At 39.5% G+C, this 22,296-nt stretch overlaps 1 protein-coding gene and 1 non-coding gene across 2 annotated transcripts in view; both read left to right on the top strand.

Moving 5' to 3' along the window:
• Positions 1 to 22,296, top strand: part of LOC148364675 (semaphorin-3F-like) — a 117,312-nt gene that overhangs the window by 26,625 nt on the left and 68,391 nt on the right. The gene's annotated exons all lie outside the window — the stretch shown is intronic.
• On the top strand, positions 13,562 to 13,634 carry trnav-uac (transfer RNA valine (anticodon UAC)). Its single transcript has one exon. It is a non-coding gene; the product is annotated as a tRNA-Val (tRNA).

The raw sequence follows: 22,296 nt of genomic DNA on the forward strand, positions 1-22,296 counted from the left end.
CGCCACGCGGCGGAAAGAAGCACTACAGTACTGTCCTCTACTCAGAAAAATGTGCACACAGTACAAAATCTAAAAGCAATGTCTGAATATTTTCTGACACCCCGAAAAAAATGTTAGTATCTACCGCTTTTCGTAAGTCAAATGGTCGTAAGTAGGGGAGCGTCTGTACTATGTTTTTAGATTGTCTTCTTTGTTGAGAATTGTGGATGAGCTTCTTTACAGCAGCTTTTCTGTTATATTTCTGTGAAAATACTTTCTCGTATACCTATAGACAAAATATAAAAGAATACAGCCTATAAACCAACATGTTATTCCACTCTATCTCATCTTTAGGTTTGCGTGGTTGTGTGATTTAGGCCAAAATTCAAACGTGCATTAGCTTATTCGACGGTCATAAGAGGGTAGCACTTTGGTCATTTTGCAACAACGGATGCATGCGAAGAACGCAAGTAGTGTTGCCCCGGAGTGCGATGAGCGTTTAAGTGTGCGGCTATTGTTGGCATCTGTCTAAGGTAGTTGTTCTAAAATAGTGAGGTGGGCCCCCTTGGCGAGGCTCCGTGAAAGGGGTGCGTTTTATTTTTTTAACTTTCTCAGAATAAAGTGCAATTGCACCTCCACAACACTAGGGCACAGTGGCTTTCTTATTACTAGTGTTTTGTTTAGATTTAGCCTCCACACAGTCCATTAAGCACAGATTGTATATAAGCATTGAGTATGAAAAATAGATAAGAAGTGTCCCCATGAAAAAAATATTTAACACGGATGTGGAGAGAGGAAAAGAGAGGTAGGGTATAGAGACAAACAAAAGTCTGCCGTGGCCCTTCACTGTGACCATGGAGGGAGACTAGCAAAGACTGTTGTGTTTGCTATGTTAAAAATACTGAGAGCGGACAGCACGAAGCCAAAGTCAGAGCTAAGGTGAAGGCTAAGTGGCTAGCGGCGTTATAAGCCTTTGGTACCGTCCGTAATCGTGGTAAATGTGAACTCTCTACCAAATAAGACCGACGAACTGGCTCTGCTGGTGAAATACATCAAAGCGTACAGGGAGTGCAGTTTGCTGTGTTTTACGGAAACGTGGCTCACGTTTAGCATCCCTGACGCTAACGTTTAGCAACCTGGCTTCAGCGCTGCTATGGCAGACAGAGACACAAATGCCTGCAGGAAGCCGAGAGGAGGCGGACTCGCTATCTCGGGAACACGAGGTGGTGTAACAGGACATTAAGTTTCAATCGCGGTTTGGGTTAATTTTGTGTTTGTGTTACATGTTTAAATGTGGGCGCATGCGGCTTATATACAGGTGCGGCTTGTGTATGTACAAAATCGGTTTTCCTCTTAAAATGTGGTGGGTGCGGCTTATAATCAGGTGCGCTCTATAGTCCGGAATTTACAGTGGTTATTATAATAATTATTTTTCCATTAATCAATTAGTTGTTGCACCTCTACAGAATAATTACAAAGTTAAGTTACAGAGGAACATAATTATGTAAAAAAACAAGCCCTTGCTCTCTGCATTTACCATTCATTGCCTAACTTATTTTATCCCTCACATGACCCATATAAAAACAAGCTTTCTAAAACTGACTTAAGGATTAGAATTAGATCTTACTACACTATGGTTTCTTTAAAATACCATCACGTCATATTATCATATTATCAAGTACCATCATCTTTTATTCATTTCTCCTGGCTCTATGAGGACGGAGAGGACAGCATTCCAGAACAGGAGGACATCATAAATAACTAAAGATGAGGGGTGAATGTAGTCAGAGGAAAAGGAGGACAAGTAAGAACATACCAAAGAGGAGCTACCTGGAGCTCCCTGAGTGTTAATGGACTGCAGGGCACCCGTGTCACTTTTGCTATCAGCCCATGAGAGTGAGTAGATGAAGGGATTTGAGAAGAAGTGTGGGCGTATGTGGGAATACAGATGACAGATTAGGCATCTGTTTGCCATTAAACGTAGTTGACTTTTGGTTGAGATGGTTTACCTCAGCTCCTCAATACCTTGTCATGGCCTCGGTGAGCTATTTAAAATTCACATCGTAAAAGGCATTGTCGGCAAATTACCAGAAGAAACTACCCTAGGGTTCTCAAACTCAATTTACCTAGGTTCCGCTGGACAGAATCGTATAGGTGAGGCTGGTGGAGCTCTGTTTTTATTTTTACCACGAAATAGATTAAAAAATACATTTGAAAAATGAAAAGTAATTCAATCAATCTGGAATAAATAAGTACCGTATTTTCCGCACTATATGGCGCACCATGTTATAAGGCGCACCTTCAATGAATGATATATTTTAAAACTTATGCCATACATAAGACGCACCCCATTATAAGGCGCTATAAGTGCATGCTGGTTTAAGATCAGGTAATTGTGCAATTTTGTAATTGTAATCCTGTGCAGTCCTTCGAGACATTTTTGGGATTAAGGGCTATTTACGGTAAATAAATGTGACGACTTGACTACAGTAGAGAATGTAGTTACTTTATGCAACCTCTAGATGTTGCCACGCTCAAGGGAATGTCAACAAACCATTCAAAAAGGTCAAACTTTATTAACAAACAAGCTTTCCACAACTCCATTCACTCCCAAAATAAATAAACAGCCATTTTATTATTTTCTCTGAGGTAAAGCATTTTCGTGACACATCTTTAACATCTTTGAACAACATCGACATATCATTTTTTTTTTTGTCCATTTAGTCAACACGCAAAGAAAAAAACGTCTGATACTGTTATTTTAAATGAAACGTTAGTGCAATCGCAATAAAGTGACACTCGTAATGTGCAAAAACAACGAGTGCAAAGCAATAACATAATAACTGTAAAATGTAAAACGTAAACACACAAAAGAAAAACAAAGATCACTCTATAAGCTCCTCATCGACGAATCCCTCGAATTCTTCTTCTGCTGTGTTCGAATTGACCATATCTCAGTGAATGGGCCATCCAACACGTCCGGTGTTTTTGTGCCAGCGCTGTTGCCTTCATACGTATAGTTATCGTACTGACACTTCTGCTTGCCGCTCTTTGTTGAACAACCCACTGTTCAAGTGTCTCCTCTAACTCTGGCCATCTTGCTTTATTGCCACGGAAACTTTGTTGAGTTTTCCTTACTTGGCGGAGCTTATCTTCATCCTTTCTCCACTTCCGTACCATCGATTCATTTAAGTTTAACTCTCTCGCTGCCGCTCTATTGCCGTGTTGTGCTGCGTGACTGATCGCTTTGAGTTTAAACTCGGCGTTGTACGCGTGTCTCTTAACAGGAGCCATTTTTTATACAAATGCACGTATGAAAGAGAATCTCGCTCGCTCTCTCTCTCTCTCGCTCTCTCTCTCTCTCTCTCTCAAACGTGACATTCTGAATAATTCTGCGTTTGTTTAAGGTAAATTGTGCTTTACATCTTCACCAGTCATAACCCTGGATTCAGACAAATACTGTATTTGTTGAATATGAATTAAGCAGTTTAATGGGGTAGCCATTTTGCCACTTAGTAAACAAATACAACACGAGCCCCGGCAACTACCAATCGTTTAATATTTCCCAGTATGCACAGCGCGAAAAATGGAGTCGGCGGCTGTTTCTCGTAGTTGCGAGACCTTGCGAATTTAATATTGAGCCATATATAAGGCGCACTGTGTTATAAGGCGCATGGTCAGCTTTTGAAAAAAAATAAGACTTTTAGGTGCGCCTTATAGTGCGGAAAATACGGTACAATAACAATGATAATAATACAGGCAGGATTGGGTAGGGTTACTTTCACTTGATTACTTTCAATTACTTTTGTATTACTCCAATACCAAATATGCTAATAAAAGACAAAAGAAACTAAATATGAATACAATTATGACTCACAACACGTGGTAAGCTTTCTCTCCTGGCTTTGATCTCTTTGATCTCTGGCAAAACTAACATCAAATGCGACAGAAACAAAATGAAAATAAATCCAAACAGCTTGCCAACATCATTTTTGCCGTTCCATGTGTTCCGTTACTCCCCAAGCCTGCACAAAATGTATTAATTTTATTCATATTTAGTTTATTTTGTCTTTTATTAGCATATTTGGTATTGGAGTAATCCAAAAGTAATTGAAAGTAATCCAGTTAAAGTAACCCTACCCAACCCTGAATATAGGAGATATAAATGACTGAAGAAAACACATATCATTACTGACTAGTAAAAATGATTATTTTAGTCAGTTCAATTGCCTGTATTAACACTTTAACAGTTAACTTTCTGAACATAAGTAAAACGGTAAACATGAACTGTTCTGAGCCTGGATTCTCTTGTCTACTTATTGCTGCTCGATATCTGGCAGTGTTTCTTTTGACATAGCTGAACTACATTTGAGAGAATAGAGAATATACCTTTATTGTCATTGTTAGAAAATGGGTTAACATATTGTGACAACAAAATTGGGCATGACACTCCAGATCACACATTCACAGTGAGGTAGAAAAGCCAAGAAGATAATGGAATAGAGAAGATAAGATTATAAAACAAGAAGAATAAGGTTATAGTTATAATTTACACAATATTTACACAAGAAATGTCGGCACGTAGGATGTTACATACAGTTTGGTATCGTAATACAGTTTGGTATCGTAAGGGTTTGTGCAATTCTGCATTTGGTGCAAAAAATAGTCATCATAGTGCAAAAAAATAGTCAACATTGTGCAAGGTGAGCAGTAAACATAGTGCAGTCAACATGTGCAAGAAACATAGACATGAGTACCATTTTACGTTTGTTTGCTTGAGGGAAGAAGTAGTTGAGACCCTCAGTATGGTTTGAGGGCTCAACAGTAAGTCTGTTTTTTGCATACTCTTTAGCATGTGAAGTTGTGTAATGACGTTTCAAATTAGCGATGTCCTGCCCTTGAGAGCTATATACCCCACTGTTATTGGTTGGTTCGTTCATCTCGGTACTCGGACTGCACTCATAATCTTTCATATTATATCGACCTGCTGTAACAGACATTCCACTCTGAACATTATTATAAGATAACACAGCTAAAATCCTGTGATTGGCTGGCAACCAGTTCAGGGTGTCCCCTGCCAACTGCCCGATAATTGCTGGGATGGGCTCCAGCACCCCCGCGACCCTACTGAGGATAAGCGGTGCAGCTAATGAGATGAAATGAGACAGCTAAAATCGTTGATGCTTAAATTAAAAACAAATTCTTAGCTCCAGAACTAGCTACCGTTCTTGGCTGTCTCTCGGTCCATACTGCACAGACAACAATCGCACTGCACACACCAACATGACACATTCACTGACATTGACGGAATCCCTGATCCGAACAACACACCGACATTTCAACCTAAAATCACAACATTACATATCAATCTGATAAGATGATACACTCTTGGCCTGAGTGCCACACATTTGAAACCCCTGAGCTACACTAACAGAAGAAAACGCTATAAATATTGATTTTCAAGCAGTTAACGCCTCTTGGAATTTTTGTGATGTGTTTATGGGACGTTATGCGGTCCTGGGGAATATTGGGGGGGGTGAAAAACCCCTGGAAACACCCCATCACAATGGGCCCTCAGGATATGCCTAAATGCATTTTTGAGTATTGAATTTTAAAAGCTAAACAAAATCGGTAATGGAGCAGTCAGTTTTCGAAACTTGGTCTCCTCTACTTTTATGGGAAACGTCTCAGCACAAAATGAGATGTCAGTTATTTTTAATGTTTTGGCAGGGGCTGGCAAACCTCAAATGCTGCCTTAAATATGTCTCAGGTGAGAGATGTCCGGCGTGCACAAAGTCCTGGCTGAAGACCAGGTTGCTGTCGAGCGACTATGGGAGAAATGTGGCCTGACCATGATCCTTGGGGAGGTTGCAAAAGTGGTGTCCCTCCTCTTGAATTCAAAAAGATCCAGAACAGTCCTGCTGATGTGAAAGCCATATTTTATTATATGGCCTACAGTCCTCGCCCCCACTGTAATACACACAGGATGCTTTAATTGGTGAAAACTGAGCTGCAGTCAGATGCTAATGTCATTACCACCATCAAGGTTTGATGTGTACAGTAAATATAGGGTAGATAGCAAACGCGGCGTGTGTCGCTGTGAGAGCTCACCCATCATCTACCCCGAAGAAGAAATCCGGCTTCCTCTCTCTAGTTCGTTTGTAAACATAATATACTGTAGCTCCAGCGCGTTTAAGAACTTTGACCTTTTTATTTTTTGATATCTCCTGCATCCATTCAATATGGTTGTTGTAAAGTGTAAAGAATAGGCGAGCTGTTTCTTTTGAAATGAAAGTGGAAAAAGAAAGCTTGATGCAGTTGAGAAAATGGTTGGATCGCTTTTTATCTGCCAATTTCTAGCACGGAGAAGGAAATTGCCTAAATCTTGAAGCTCATCTTCCAAAAGTAAGTTGAACTTAACTTTATTCATCTTTATCGGGCATATTATTTTATTAAAACTTTATTTTTTAGTACAAAACAAACAGGTTACTTATACGAGCCTTAAACATACTTATATAAACCTTAAACATACAAAATATAGCACTGAAGCACAAATTCAACTTGCTAACGATCGTCCGGAACCTCGTTCGTAAAGTAGGGCAATGTCTGTATTTCTAATAATACAGGTTTAGGAGTCTCTGGCGGACCACCAGGGTTTAATCGGTTCCAGTGTATGGGAAACACTGCATTCATCTTTGGAAAAATGATGGCCGTGTTTGAAGGTCATGCCTCAAGGTCATGAACCCCCTGAACTCTTCTGGCCAGGAAGGGACGTGTGCTTTCCAGGCCTTGTTTTGGCTTCATGCGCTAATAGGCACTCTGATAATTTTCTGACTGCGGAGGGGAGGAGATGGCCTCTCATGCCTGGTCATTGTGGCTACTCGCATAGACTCCATGCCAAGATTTTCTCCATGCCTGCCCTCTTCACGCCCCTTCTGCCTCTGAGCTTTGTTCTCTCGTCCTGTTCTCAGGAACCCTCCTTAGGTGTCCCTGATGGCATGTTGGCAACACAGGTCTACGGCGTCTGTGCCGTATGCATGTGAGCGCATACATATGGATGAATGAAAAGTGGGAGGAAGGAGGGCCTCCTGTGTTGCCGTTGTCGTTGTTGTTGTTTGTGTTGACGCCTCACTCATCCGCGTGAATGGACCGCATGGTCTCAATAGACGATGGGCGATTGTGTGGGGTGAGACCGTCATTAATTTACTTCATTCACCCTGCCTGGGAAGCGGAGGAGGAGTGGCCAACAACGCTTCCATTGGCGCTCATGGAATCTGAAGCCGTGTCCGGGCATACTGACACTTGGACCAACATTTAAGCTTTTTGCTTAGTCCCTCATTCTGAAAGGCAGAATGTCACAACTGCTTCAAGATAAGATTAAAGTTCGCCTACCTTTTTCCAATTCATCCACTATTACGACTTTTATGTGCACCACTATTGTCGTTCTCAAGATCAATCTTGGTCTCAAGACCTTTAGAGGGTCAGAGAATCAAATAGATTTTTACTCAGTAACGGTTGACCAATTGATTCAAATATCAATATTATCAAGTACTTGATTGGATTAATACTATTGTCCTTGGTTTCGATAATGTCTTCCTCTTTTAACTATCCCTATAATAATCAGGGTTGGGTAGGGTTACTTTAACTTGATTACTTTCAATTATTTTTGGATTACTCCAATACCAAATATGCTAATAAAAGACACAAGAAACTAAATATGAATAAAATGATGACTCACAACACGTGGTAAGCTTTCTCTCCTGGCTTTGATCTCCGGCAAAACTAACATAAAATGCGACAGAAACAAAATGAAAATAAATCCAAACAGCTTGCCAACATTTTTTTTGCCTTTCCATGTGTTCCGTTACTCCCCAAGCTTGCACAAAATTTAGTAATTTTATTCATATTTAGTTTTTTTGTCTTTTATTAGCATATTTGGTATTGGAGTAATCCAAAAGTAATTGAAAGTAATCAAGTTAAAGTAACCCTACCCAACCCTGATAATAATGTTGTTAGTGGGTTGTAAGTTGAGATATACATTATAACTTTGAAATTTTATCCAATTGCGCTTACAATACCCTGCAGAATTTATTTTCAAAATATTGTGCAATGGAAGTATTTTAGTTGTCCTGTTGACAGAAGCAGTATTTGTGTTTTTGTTACGTTGATCATTTTGGGGGGTTTGACTTTTGTCCCATACCTGTCAACTTGTACTTTTTTGCCGCACAAAGTACGTTTATTATGCATTTTAAGACGTGTACGACGTACAAGATAATCTGTACGGAAAGACGCAAATTTGTAACTTATGGGTACCATCCGGTATACACCGACTATCACGAAACGGCAAATCAATCAAGTCCAACGAGTTCGCCGCGGTAGCCTCTATTTCCTGATTGCTTTTTTTCGTTGCAAATGAAGCGAGCGTTTGACGCTACTGTGCGCATGCGTCTGCCGCTGTAGTGCCTAATTTCGACTCCCCTGCAAAACCTTCCTCCCTTCGCGTGAGTGCGCATTCTGCTGCGCTTCCGACAATCGCGATTGCATTCTATATAATAAGCTTATTAAAACAATAAAGCTATTGTCGGAAGCGCAGCAGAATGCGCACTCACGCAAGGAGGGGTTTGCAGGGGAGTCGAAAGTAGGCACTACACATCAATGGTTGATATTGTGGTTTGGTTTACAAAATAGAAATGCCTACTATTTTTTTTCCTCCAAAAATATCTTTATTTACAAATTTAAATTTAAAGTGTTAATAACGGATATTTTAGTTACGCTGATAACAATTGTTCCTGATTTTGTTATTTTTTTCGTATTTTATTTTTTATTTTATTAATTAAAATATGTGCAGAACGATTTAACGAAACACATACACAATATAACATGTTAAACAACATAAATAAACAGGTTTGAAAAAAAAATATGGTGTAAGATTTCTTTGTAAGGGAAAATACGACAGTTTGTAAGGGCATGGAGCCGTAGAGGTTGACAGGTATGTTGTCCTGAAACAATTGTTTTAGCATAAGTTTTTTATTTTTATTTTATTTTTTAATTTGCACTTTCTGACTTTATCTTCAAAATAGTGTGCAACGGAGGGTATAGATGTCATGTTGACATTGGTATATTTGTATTGTCTTTACATTGCTGCTTTTTTTGGTTTGTCTCTCTTGACCTTAGATCTAGAATAGTTTTAATATAAATTTATCTGTATTTTTTATACTATTAAAGTTTACATTGTAGTAAATCTTAGCGCATTGTTAATCTTTCTTGTTAACCAACTTGGGGAAGGGTTGGTTGGTTGGTTGTTGTTCAATTATTATCTGATCATGACATTTCTAAGCAAATATAATCGGTATGAGTTTATATGTATTGGTATCGGTTTACTGTTTTGTCTAAAAAATATTAAATGTCTAGTTTCCCAGAATTAATTCAATTTTAACCTTAATTCTTATGGCTAAGCCCTACTAAAAACATTTATATTTTACGTCTTTTTGCTAGGTTGCCCAAGCGTTTTTCTTTTGTGTCTTGCAAACATAAATAACAAGGCATGTGTCTCAGTTTATTATCTGTTAAGTACTGGATCTTTGCATGTGCCCTGCTTGAGTCCATCCTCCCCATGCTTGTTCTTTTGCTCTCATTTATCACGTCCTCCCATAAAGCTTCAAATGCCATCAATACACTTCCCTGTCTCCTCTGTGCCGTGATGGATGACTACCACTTAAAGCTGATCGGACGAGACTAGGCAAAACACATGTTTGACGTATCAGTGTTTAATCTTTGTCAACTCTGGTAAGAAATGCTATAAATTTCGAAGAAAAATGTCTTTGACATAAAGTGACAATGGTCCTTTTGTTGAGGTATAATCCTATTTAGTGAGCGTTTCACGCGGGGAATTCATTCAGCCATCGTTTTTTGATCGTGGCCGCAACAGCCCCATTCAAAATTGGTGCCAAGCATGAAATGTGGCTTTTCACAAGCGTATCTAGATTACACTTTCCCTTTAAAGCGTCTGCGCGTGATTAATTAGTCACAAAGCTTTGAAATGTTTTTGGGCAATTACACTCTGAACCCATGACCATTAATTGGGCATTGATGCTAGGTCCTTAGCTTGGCCTTTGATGCTAGGTCCTTAGCTTGGCCTTTGATGCTAGGTCCTTAGCTTGGCCTTTTGATTTTTTGCATTCCGGAGATGGAATAAGAGCTTGCTCTATCCACTCCACGGTATTGCAGTACCTCCGGGAACGGTGCATTCGCAATGATCGCAACAAGGCTTTAGGGCTAGGACCTTAGCTTAGCCTTTTGGCTGAGAGTAAGTGTCCCGGCTCCTAGGCTTTGTAGCATATAATGAACTGACCGATAACGGATAATGGATAATGAATAACGAAGATAGATCAATAACCCTTAAAAACCCCAAAAACCCCATGTCAGTGCAAAGAATTGTTCCGTTTTAATATATTGTTGTTATTTTAATTAGACATGCAGTATATTGTCAAGTCATGTAACAAGAAGTCTCAAAGGGCTGCACAGACTATGGACTACTATAACATTATCCCCTGATCTAAAACCTACATGAGGGCAAGGAAAAACTCAAAAACCTCAGGAAAACTAGAAAAAAACTGATAGGGGCTGCACATGTCAATATTTTAGTTTGACAAGGTGTAAAGCAAACAAAGTTTACTCGTTATGGGCATACTTAATGCTAGATTTACTGCTAAAAATGTGGTTTGTTGCATAAAGGTGTATTTTGTTGTAAAATATGATTCTGGGTACACGATACATAAACAGAAAAATGAAGGAAAGTGGGGTGAGCAAAGTGAGGAGAAAAGCAACCATTATGTCTAAAATCTTCAGAATTGTTTTAAAGAGCTTCAAAGACCAAAAGCAGATCAGCAAAATGACCTAAATAAGTTGTAATGCAAGCAAGACCACAAAGTGTACATACTGTGTTAGTGGGAGAATGTAACAGATACCCTTTGATTTAGTTTCTCCCCAATTTTGGTGCCCTAGTGATAGCATTTGCAAAACAAACAGCTACAAACCCCACCCCCTCTATTTTGATTTTATTTTGATGTTGCAAATCAGTCATCAATAAGCTCCAAATGATTACAATCACTGGAAAAATTACTTGCCAGTGAATGAAAAACAGAAAAAAAAAACAGATGCAAGCAAGGAAAACAAATATTGTTTTTCACGTCTTAGATACACACAAACTAACAAACTGGAGGAAAAAAAATAAGAATGGATGATAACAGGGGTATTCTTGTTAGGCTGTTGTGGATGGTTGTTTGTCTTATCGGTGCAGAGGTATTGGTTAGTGGTGACTTATGAGGGGTCTGACTCTGTATGATAAGATTTTAGCCTCTGTCTACACAATTGTGGCCTTATTCCTGATTAATGTTAACGTGTGAATGGAAGGAGATGTGACCAAGATCAGTCTTGGTTGTTGCTTTATTCATTAGTGATAAGACTCTGTCCTTCCTCCTCCTCTATTACTCCCTCCCCTCCTTTCTCTCTTCATCTTGCTCTCATTCTTCAGTGAAACGCACTTATTTCCAGCTTATGTTTTTTTCTTCTTATGTGACTATCTCCGCAGCTGGGGAAAGACAAAAGACATGTTGAGTAACAGAAGCATATTGCTCAAGACACAGAACTCAATCATATTGATCTTGCTTGTAAGCTGATGGTTGTACTTTGTGCATGTATATAAGAGTACTGAAGGTTTGAAAGTGTCTGATTGAGTTGTTCCTTGCATGACCAAAGTGCAATACAGTGGAACCTCGGTTCTCGACCATAATCCGTTCCAGAACCCTGTTCGAAAACCGATTTGTCCGATCACCGAAAATCGTTTTTCCCATTAAAAGTAATGTAAAATCGTTTTAATCCGTTCCAACACCCTGAATGCTTACCATGAACGTAAACATGAAGCTAACCCAGGCTAGTCGTACGTTCGCGTTAGCGTAATCTTCCGTACGAAAGAAGATTACGCTAACGCGTAAATATAAATATATTAAGATATAAGATATAAATATCTTCCGTACAAAAGATTACGCTAACATGAACGTGTACAACTAAAAAAATCAGGTCGTTTACACGTCATTTAGCACCCGGGTCTCCACAAAAAGTGGTGAGCGGTTAAAGGATAAAGAATTATGAATAGGATTTCTTACCTTTGTGAAGGTCTGCAGAAGCCATGCTCTATTCCCTCGAAAGAAGGGAAACTCGCACACCTTCTTCATATTTGGCTATTATTTCTTTCTTAAATGCAATAGTTGTACGCACTAACCTTCTTTTTTCACCTGTAGCAACTTTGCTGCTTGCACCGACCTTCTTCGGAGGCATAATTAGGGGCTAAAACACTCCGTTCATCGATATCTAAAGTGAAAGCAAAAAGAAGTGCGCGCGTACGTCATAACAGTTCTTCACGAGGGCTGGGGGCAATCTACACCCGTACGCCGCTCAGCATCGCACCCTAGCGTACTGCCGTTCGAACTCCGATTTTTTGAACGAAAAGCGAAGCAAGAATTTCTCGAAATTTTTGTTCAAGAACCGATTTGTTCGAACTGAGAGGCGTTCGAAAACCGAGGTTCCACTGTACTTGTGCCTGGCTTATAGAATTTTATTTCTAGAGGGAATTAAACTGCAATTGTACTTAGATGTCTAACTGAGTTTGGCATCGTAAAGTACTGTTACACTAAAAAAAAAAATTAATTGTCCCTTGTGCCAGTCTCCTAAATAAACATTAAAACACTAAACATTGTATGTAAACCAGGAATTCTCTTGTTACCATTGTCATAATCAATTAGGCGGGTCATGTTGAACTACTTGTCAGAATGTATTTTAAACACAGACATTTAGTTTTGGATTGGCTGACTGTGACACAAAACTATTCTTTAAATCCCAGCAGAGGTGGTCCTTATTAATTAGAATTCCCCCATCGGGGCCTTTGGCCAGCTCATTTACCCCAAACCCACCGTCCACCACCTCCAACTGGCCAAAAAGACTGACCCTTGTGGTCACGGGTGAGACAAAGGCCACAGGGTCTAAGGGGAGGATGTCCCATCTGTCTGTCAAACGTGAAAGCCAGCAAATCAACAGGCCCTGGGATTTGGGGAATGGGAGGGGTGAGAATGTCAGTCAGAACCGGGGAGTGGAAAAAAGAGCATGGATTTACACAGACAGACACGCATCTAAAGGTCTGTCAGTCAGGCTGACCTTGGAGCAAGCTTGGGTCTAATCACCAGCCAGGATGAGATTGCAAGGCCCTCCGATGAGCAGACAATTCCCATTAACTGTTAAGGTGTAGTGGCTGCCAACACACTTGATCTTGAGTGACACTTTCCTGCATTCACAGCAAGTGTCTGAAATACCTATGGTTGTTTTAACCCCTGACTCTCTTTCTCTTTTCACATTAAAGTAGTTCAAGCTTTGATCTTGGTAGAAGTAGTGCACCATTTTTCATAAACACCCCACTATGTACAGTAGTTGTAATGCGCTTACATTGAGTGATGTGTGATTAGATTTTTGTATTTCCCTTTCATTGCAACAATCATTAAACGGTTTATCAATACTGTATTGTTGAGTTAGTGGTTCCATAGTGTAGCGGTTATCACGTCTGCTTTACACGCAGAAGGTCCTGGGTTCGAGCCCCAGTGGAACCATACATTTTAGGTGTGGCAGTGGCTCAGGAGGTAGAGTGCTCGTCTTGGGATCCCAGCTCCTTCGTGTTACATGTCAAAGTGTCCTTGGGTAAGACACTGAACCCCTAATACCCCCAATAAGCAGGTTAGCGCCTCACATGGCTGCAGGGCCGCTATTGGGAAATGTGAAGCACACTGTAAAGCGCTTTGGGAAGTCTTGACTTGAAAAGCGCTAAATAAATGCAGATCATTTCATTTACCAGCTCGGTAGCCTAGATGGTAGGGCGCCCGCTCTGAGACTGGGAGGTCGCTGCTTCAAGCTTCGGCCGAGTCAAACCTAAGACTTACAACATTGGTACTCATTGCCTCCCTGCTTGGTGCTCGGTATTTAGGGTTGGAATTGGGGTGTTTGGTCACCTAATGACTAAAATGGCTGCGGCTGCATCGGCTCGCTACAGTTTAACTCTACGGGTCAGGTGTATCGACATTTCGTTCTGTGTGCATGGTAACAAAGAATGACAATAAAAGTAAATTCTTCTATTCTATTCTAAAACCTTTACCTTTTGACTTGTCAGTAGACTCAGCGCCAACCCTTGACTGACAGCAAATTCATCAAAGTCCCAACACAGTCATACAGTTTCTACACCACTTCTCATCTATAGGGTTGTGGATGATAATTGTGGATGAGAATTGGGATACGACCAGGAGTGGTCACAAGTTGTTGGCCCTATAAGAATTTTAATGTTTCCAATGAACCAAACATGAATGGCTAAGGATATTTGATGATGGCGCTTGTGGGTTTTCTCATTCCTTCAGTTATTCCCATTTTAAGGCTTTAATTGCAGCTTGATCTTATTGTATTGAAAAGGTGTTTTGCATATCAAATTTACAACTGAATCAAAGCAAAATATTCAAATCATTTGTGGTTGGGGCGAGCTTCTATTTATTTTACAAACATGTCTTCTAGGTGACGGCTAAACTGTTTATCAGTGTGATGCTAAAATAATGTGAAAAGGAACTCTAAATTCCACAAAGGACAACCAGAAACAAGATTCATAGTAAAACCCCTCAACTGTGAGCTGGGCCAACTTACCACCAATTCTACCTATTGCTTGTTTGCTATGAAATGATGATGATTACATCAAGGTGAAAAAGAATCATGTAGCACAAAGTTTACAAAAACTACATAAAAATGGATTCCTGTTGCTTTATTGTATCTAACATTGATTTATCAACCTGTGCCTTAGTCCTTTTGTCTGCATAATTTGTGATGCGTTTTCCACAATTGCTTCAATATGAAATTAATCAACAATCTCTTTGCAAGGTCATAAATAGAGATTTCCTGCCAAAATTTGGCACATTCAAAATTACCCCCATACAAATGGAAAATTGCATTCTAATGCCGTCACCCTTTTCCCCCTGCCCGCAACTCCTTCACATCATGTCCTTCTCTTCCCACTATCGTCAACTCCCCCATTTGCCGCTCTCCTGTTAGGAAATGATGGATGTCTTGGCCACCCCCCACTTTGACAGATGTGTTAAATGTGCCACAGCATGATTTTCTGTTTTGCTCATCCAACATTAAGTACTCACTTTGTGGTCCACTGCAAAAGCTACATATTCTGTCATGTACTTTCAACACACCCTGTTAAAAAAATACTGTCAAAACAAGATTATAACAGGACTCCATTTATGTGCTGTTGGTAATCAAAATATCATCGTCTTTGAACTGTCCCTAACAGTTTCATGACTACAATGGGACTGTAAGAATGATTAAGTTAAAAGCAAATAGCTTTTTACTTTTGCAAGAAACTTAAAATATCTTTGTGGGGGAGCAAATCATACTCCCCCCAAAAACTGGCCTGGAGAGGAATGGGGGCTGCCAGGCTGTACTTGCCCAAGACAAACCACAGGAAGTGGTGCCCCTATCTTACCTATGAGTTTAAGGGATCCGTGCACTGAATTCCCAAAAATGTGCTGCTGAAATTGGGTTAATCCAACCAACGTACGAAAGTTTTTCTTAGTTTGCTTACCTCTAATGTTGTCCGATTTTACTTTTCAATCAAATAAAGAAATATTTTGATGGAACCTTTTCATTTTTCCTTTTGTTTCATGTCTTTTCACCCAGTATTTGCTTTGCAGTTCCAAGCCTGACCCGTGAGAGGTAGCATTTTGCTACTGGGTGTCGAATAAAACCAAATAAGGGGGAAAGTATGATTACTGAAGAAATGAAAGCTGAGGAACGATACATTATTCCGTGCATGTAAATGTTCTCAGTGTTGACCACACCCATAAGGATTTGCGATCGTAATTATTGAGCAGGTATAACATTACATTGGCCAACATTTTTGGAGTGGGAAGAAAAACATTCTTGACATACACCAGACTACAGGATAATCACACAAAAATGATTTTCATGTCATCATACCATGGGATTGTACCCAGTTTAACATTTTACCGTCGTTTAACAACTCAGACTTTGTGGACCTTGATTTTTAATAGATGAAAAATGCTGGAGTTAGGCTTGATTGTAAATGAGTGTATGTCTGAATTTCGTCCAATTCAGGGCACTCAACAGAACTTGCATACTAAAAACACATGCTCCCACTGAGGCCTTAAAAAGAAACCATAATATTGTTCCTGGGCTGTTCCTGAGTATTTAAAATCTGTGTGTTTTTGTTTGAGCAGACGGTACTGAGCTGATTGAAAAATTTTGGTCAATTTATTTGTTCTTTCCCGGCTTGTGGTTACAGATCTTAAAACAGGCCGTAAAAGGCGCGGGGAACCATCCGAGGCCGCAGTGATCGGCGGGTTCGCTGATTCCCAGTTGGACGATAATGGAATGGATAAAGAGATGCTTGTTATATTTGATCGGAATCTTTTCAGGGGCCTCGTTTTGGCCATCCTCCACATCAGCATTATCATGTGTGAGGTTTTCCAAATGTTCTTGAAAAAGAAAGGAAGTCTTTACATTTTAGGGGTTGGATTGAACTTGAGTCAAAATCTTTTACACATTCAAAAGGACTAAAACTGTGCCTGAGGGATATCCCTGCTGCAAAAATTAATCCAGCTTCAAATATAGTTTACTTGTGATTCAGATTGCTTTAAAACTGATAAGCGCTAAAATTTTGAATGAATATTATGTGTCATGAGCCTTGTTTGTCATTCAAATGTGAAACGTTTGACGATGAGACTGTTCACTACGCCCCTTTGCTTCTCAAAGGATGTTCTGCTTGTTTCTCCCTTTTGTTGTCCAACACTCCACGTCACAGTAAATCAGACAGCATGCCAAAGGAAGAAAGAAAATGAGCAACCACTCCCAATGGACCCCAACTGGGTCACTTGAGACTGAGCTACACACTGCTGTCTGACACCTAGCCGCCTAATTGTTGAGCGTTATGCTGTTGTCATATATTATTAGAACGCATACCTGGTTACTTGGAGCGAGAGCGACCCCTCTTTTGTTTTTTTTTCTACTGACGGGTCAAGTGGGCGTGTACAGTGATAGACGGTGTGGTATAATGTTGACTGTGTAGCGGCAGATGGGCTTCTGAAAGTGGCCCATTAGTGGCCTGCGCTAGAATATCTTCACAGATGCCAGCGATCTATACACTCAATTAGGTGGCCATTAGGGACTGAGGGTTTCTTATGTTATGCACTGTAAAGACCTCATACTGACCTTTGCGTCTGACGCTAAATACAGGTTTGGGCTATTTTATGGATTCAACAACCACCTAATATAACGAAGCAGAGACCCCTAACCAGCCACATGAGTCTGGTTTAAAGGAATCTAATTTGTCCATTTTCGGTGTCACAAATTCTTATTAAAATCATGGGTGAGCTGGAGTCTCTCCCTGTGGACCGGATGAAAGGTTGAGTGCAATTTAGACTTGATGGAGGATTTGATTGTTAGAGTGACCATTATGCAAAGTAGTCTGACTGTTACCTCACAGTGGTTGGAAGTCCTAACATCAACACAGCTTGGGAACATTTTGCATGTTAGCCAATAATGTATGATGACGTGTATGTGAGTTTGTACACACAAGAGTCATTCAATGAACACTGAACATCATCATTTCCAGGTAATACGCAGAAGTGAAACTGTGCCAGACTGTCGGTGCAGGAAAGGATCTGTGGTATTTTGTAATATATGCTCATTCATAAAATCCGATCACCACTTTTTACGTCACATGATAAAACATTTTGCATATTACACATTCAGGAAGTGAAATTTACTCCCTGAAGAACATTTGAAAGGTTTGATTCAGCATTGTGCAAAGAAAACTCATCCAAGCATACATAGATTTGTCATCCTGAAACAGAAAAGCGCCTTCCCCAAAACTCACAGTTTTTGATTTGATGAGAAATTATTATCTTAAGGATAAAAGCATGACTTTCACTAAATCACCCCATGATTTGTTTACTGTATTTATTTGTGATTTTCTTTTCATCAGGTCTCATCTTTGTACTTTCTACAAAAGTGTAAATCATTAGTCAGTACATTTTGATAGAAGTTTTTGGCTAAGGTTGTCAACCCCTGTAGCTTTGTTTTAGCTCCTAAAAGATCTACAAAATCTCAAATTAGTCATGAGACATTTTGTGGTAAGGTTTATAACATTGATTTAAAATTCCCAGAAAGCAATTGTCCTTTTGCGTTATGATAGTGCTTTGTGGAGTTTTTAATGGTGGCTGCCACCTCTTGTTTTTCAGCGTAACTGCAGCTTCTATGTAAAGCTTGTTCATGGCACCAGTCCAGTCTGAAGCTAAAGAGAGTTAAATGCATCATCAGTTTGCACACTTGCCAGACACCTGTGATATGCCTGGCGGTTGAGAAGAGAGTGAAGGAACCGACAGAAAAAAAAGCATGTAATCTCAAGCTGTTGGTATGTAGACGGGCTGTAAATGATAACATCAGCTAAGCCAAAGAGGAAAGAAAACCTAAGGTAATAAAACAAGTTTAGAGAGGGTACAGTCAAATGAAAAGGCTTTATTGTTGCCCTCATTTAAGAAATAATTTGTGAAAATATAGAAAAGCATGTTAGCCATAAATATAGGGCAAGTAAAGGAAAAATGTGACTTCACAATTTATCGCCCCTTGTAATATGTTACCCCTACCATCATACCATATCTGACTGGCCTTGCTGTGTAGAGGTTATGTGGCTTTCTCTAGTTTCTCTTGCTTTCTCATGAACTAAAAACAAAAGCTTTAATATGGATTTGGACGTTTTCCTTGTCGTTTTTAATGAATGCAGTTATATAAAGTTTTTAATTTGCGCTCCAAAAGTGAGCTCCATTGCTGAGTCCTGTGTGTTTACAAGGTGTGTTTGTGAATGGCTTGTAAGAAGCAAAGAATTAACACAATATATGGATGGATACAACTGTAGTAACCACTAAATGGATTTTCGCTGTTTTGACAAAAAGTGAAACCAAAATTTCACAGAGAAATCAATAAATGCACTTGAGCCTTTTTTGTAGCAAGTAAGCCGGAGTTAGCGTGTATCATTCGTCTCTACTAAAAGCACAAGCATCGGATTACCTGAATGCGTATGCATGCACAGGAAATCGAAAAATGAAAGGACTAACATAACTATTTCTAGAATACTTGTAAACGGATTTAGTCGTTTAGCAATTTTTTGCTGTGCATTTAAATGGCTTTACATGATTAGAAAACCGTCTGTAATCCGTTTTTAATTTGATTATTGCTTGCATGTAAAGGTACCCACTGACATTATCTGAAAAAAAACTGGGCAAAATAATTAGGCAAAATAAAAGAGATCAAGTTATTTTTCTGTTGCCATATAATTTTGCTCATGTTGATTATTCTATTGTATATTTTTTAGATTTAAAAAAAGATCAAATAAGAAAATAATACTAAAAAGAAGCTGCAATATCTGTTATCTTTAATTAGATTGTGTCTCATTTTATTTTTTTTATTTGTATTTATTTTCTTACTATGGACGAATGTATGTAACTGTGTACATTTGCATAGCGTATAGTTATTTTCCAGCTGTAATCATTTTTATTTAAACTTTAAACGGATCTTTGCTCCGTGGTTTGACCAGAGGGTCAAGCCTTTCTTTTCAAATGAAAGTCCTCCAGTTTCAATCCATTTGCGTGTTATCGGTGGAAAAACAACTGCAGCGAGTTTCATGGCTGTCGTCCCTCAAGGTCCTTGAGTCAAAAACACTTGGATCTAATGGTCTTTCTAAATTTACCCCCCTAATTGCCCCCCAGTCTCATTTACCCCCAGCTAGAAACACACCAGCCGTGAACTTGATGGACAAGACTCTCCAAATGAAAAAGACATTGATTTATTGACAAGTCTGCTCCGCTTGGGGCTAACTTCATCAAACTCTGTTGAAGAGGGGATTCTGCCTGATCCAATACAAATTGAGAAGCAGCATTGTGCATCCATGCACGTGTGGTAGCACAGCTGACAGGAACAGTTTTTGTCCTGTGTGCAAGGTCAGCAAGGGTTAGCTTGGGAGTAGAGGATTTAATTCTTTTAAACTAGCTCTCTTTTACTATTCAGACCTTTTCAGTAACCATGCCAAGATAACTACAAGACACTGTTAAAAAATCCATTCTCACAAACTTATTTTTCTGAAGGCCACAATTGCACCATATAAAAATTACATTGAAATAAACATAGTTTGATGCTTAACTTTGATGGACACTTTCAGTATTATCAAGACCACCCTGCTTTCTTTTGGCTGGAGATAATCCAGATTATGTCCAAGTGTTTTAGATGCAGAGATGAGCTTTCACTCTTGTGCACTTTAACCTTACCCAAGCAGCTGTCCTTTCGAGGGAGTGTTGAAGGAAGAGCATAAGGTCTTTGGTAATCACGCTTTGGTATTTGTCAGGCATGATGATCTTATGGGGGTTCCTGTTTTATTGTTGTCCACAAATATGATATTTGTTTACTAAGAATCTCGCTCTTTTTGTTAGTCGTTCTCCAAATCTCCATTTTTATAGTTTCTTTTTTATTTATTTTAACCTTTATTGACCCACTTTTCCCATACAACTTTGACCTGTAAAATTAGCATGGTTAGGAAAAGATGTAGTGCGGGATCAATTGATTTAGACTATATTGCATCAGTGTTAGTAATGCCATAACTATTTTTATAAATTAACACTTTACTAAAAGGCAAAGTACTCAATTGCTATAACAATAATAATATACCTTTGCCTCATACTAAATGAAAACACAGCAATTGGTTTTACGTAAGTGTGTTCTTACTGTTGTTACCAGAGTTTTAAATATCAAAACGTATATTTAATTAAAAAATAATTCAGCTAACTCCACAATCTTAATAATGTTTCTGTGAAATGTGTAATCTTTCTTTATCTATATGCAAAAAATCTGCAAAGTAGTCAAACCATTCGCTTTTCCCAGTTTAATATGCTCACTCCTTGAAAATGCTTGAAATTTAATGTTGTGTTTTCAAGGTTTAAAAAACGCTTGGATTTTATGTTAAGTGCTTGTAAATGCTTGAAATTGTTGCCATCTTTCTCCGCAGTCTGACTCGATAGACACTGCATTGAATGACGAAAAATAAAACAAGTCTGCTTAAAAAATGCCCACGACAACATTGCTCTCTGGCCGCTTCGTTTTGCCATTAATTTTTTTTTTAATTCTTGGCATTCAGCATTCGAGTAAGTCCAAACCAGATTGCCACGATAACTTACCAGATATGAAGTGGGCACTGCAAATGAGGACATTCCTAATCATGTCTTTGGTCCAGTCAGTTATCTTATTGGCTTGCAGCCAAAGGCTCCTTTTAAAAAAGGGACCGTTTCCTCTGGTGGGCGGCACGGCGGCTTAGTGGTTAGCACATCCGCGGCACAGTTCTGAGGTCATGGGATCAAATCCAGCTACCAGCTTTCCTGTGTGAAGTTTGCATGTTCTCCCCCGTGATTGCATGGGTTTCCTCTGGGCACATTCCAAAAACATGCATGTCAGGTTAATTGGTCCAAATTGTCCCTAGGTGTGATTGAGCAAGTGACTTGTCTGTCTCTGTGTGCCCTGCGACTGGCTGGCAACCAGTTCAGGGTGTCCCCTGCCCACTTCTTGAAGACTGCTGAGCCTGCTACCCTACTGAAGATAAGCGGTGCAGGTAAAGGATGGACAATGGATGGATCTATCCTCTAGGAATTGCAAAAATATAAAGATTTTTTTTAAATTGCAATCCGTGCACCCTTACACACAAGAGCTGAGCAAGTTATTTATGTAAATTGTGACTCTAAAAACCCAACTCACCAATTAAATCTTCCCTGGCTCAATTTAAACTCATACTGCTTCTCCTGCAGTTTTGGTGCATGCATCCTAAGATGATCTGGCGATAACAAAGACTGGAAAGAAGAGATATTTGTCTTAAAAATATTTACCCGCATATTGTTCAGTTTCACAAATATATTCGTTGTCGTGATTACCTAACTGGAGCCACCTGAGGTAATCAGCTGGTGTGCTGGAACGCGATTTCCTGATTGGTGGAAGCTTTCTACATAAGCTGTTAGCGTCCAGAGATGGACGTTCGAGTGTACTCCTCGTTTCCCTGAGTGAGCCTCCAACATTCAAGGTACCACGATCCCTTTGTGTATTCCAAGTCTGATTCTCGTTGCCTGACCCTTGTCTGTTAAAAGTTTACGATCTACTCTTCCGTCCCGGCCACCGACTTAC

Source organism: Urocampus carinirostris, chromosome 6, assembly GCF_059441175.1.
Source record: "Urocampus carinirostris isolate Australia breed hairy pipefish chromosome 6, RoL_Ucar_1.0, whole genome shotgun sequence".
Taxonomy (NCBI): Eukaryota; Metazoa; Chordata; class Actinopteri; order Syngnathiformes; family Syngnathidae; genus Urocampus; species Urocampus carinirostris.